Below are 1,321 nucleotides of genomic sequence, written 5' to 3' on the forward strand. Positions count from 1 at the left end.
GGTCGCACGTGCATGGTGGTGTACAGTTTATACCGTTTGCTCGGTTGCTCCTCTCAAGAGTTTGAAATTGCCTGCGATTTCGCCCGGGAGTAGACATTTCACAATGGGAGGGGTAGAAGAAAAGGGAGAGGAGGATTTTAAGTCGGCCTTGCCAGAGGCGGAGAGGGAAGACGGAGGACCAGGGTCTGCTGGGACCCAGACCCAGGAGAAGGCTGCGCCTTGCTTGGTCTCTGCTCCTTCCCCGCAGGGTCGACCAGGGTGCCACGCGGAGACCAGCCTTGGTTAGGTGATCCAGGGCAGGCGCTGAATGGAGAAACGTCGTGGCCGATTTGGGAGGCCGAGAGAAAACAATTTCTGACTCTCAGAGCCCCCTCCCCCAAAAGCCCCAATCCGCAGAGGAAGATCTTGGGCGAATTTGATTGGGGGGCGGGGTGATTGTTCCAGCCTCACCAGGAAGCTCCGGGCTCGGGGACCCCAGGCCAGGCACTGCGGCGTAGCGGCCCAGGTGATGCCAGTGGCAGTCGAGGGGCGCCCGGGGTTCCGGGACGCCAGTCTGGGGTTGTGGCACAATGCTGAAGGGTGGGGGCCGGTCCCGCTGGGGCTGAGTGGGGGGACGACATTCAAGAGAATGGACTGAAAGACGCATGGGGGGGGATGGGAGAGAGGAGAAAAGGAAGGTTATTTAAAAAAAAAAACTCTTGAGTTACAATCAATAAAATTACTCGCTTAATTAGCATGGTTATTCGGTTAAGCGGAATGCAGTAAAAGCTGGACCTCAGAAAGGCCGGGGTGGGGGGGGGAGCGTGGACCCCGGGCTTTTTCCTCCGAGACACCTTTGGGCAGCGGGGGAGGGGACAGGGTGTGTGTGAATGTGTGTGTGTGCGCGCGCGTGCGAGTGTGCGTGATGGCTTCGCAGATTTGGGTTTTTATCACCCAGCGGAGCCAGCAGCCTCTTCGCAAGGGCGCCTTCGCCGCAGGGACTCTCAGGGACCAGAAAGGGAAGCTGCGCGCAGCGCGGTCGTGTTGCCTCTGGCTCTGGCAGGCCAAGCGTGGCTCGGACGGTGCGTGTGTGCTCGTGGACTCGCGTGCAGGGCGGCTCCAGTGACCCGGCGCGTTAGTGTGTGCAGTAGGGAGTCCTCCGAGCACTCCTGGCCCCGCTGTCCGGTCAGGATGCCTCTCCGGTTGGCGCGCAAGGAGGGGGCTGGTGGCGGGAGGGGCGGGGACCCCCGGGAGAGAGGAACCCCCGAGTCACCGATCTCTTCTGCTTGCCTCCGCAGACCATGGACCTGCACGGCGGCCGCCGGCTCGGAGCGCGGCCGCC

Source organism: Microtus ochrogaster, chromosome 7, assembly GCF_000317375.1.
Source record: "Microtus ochrogaster isolate Prairie Vole_2 chromosome 7, MicOch1.0, whole genome shotgun sequence".
Taxonomy (NCBI): Eukaryota; Metazoa; Chordata; class Mammalia; order Rodentia; family Cricetidae; genus Microtus; species Microtus ochrogaster.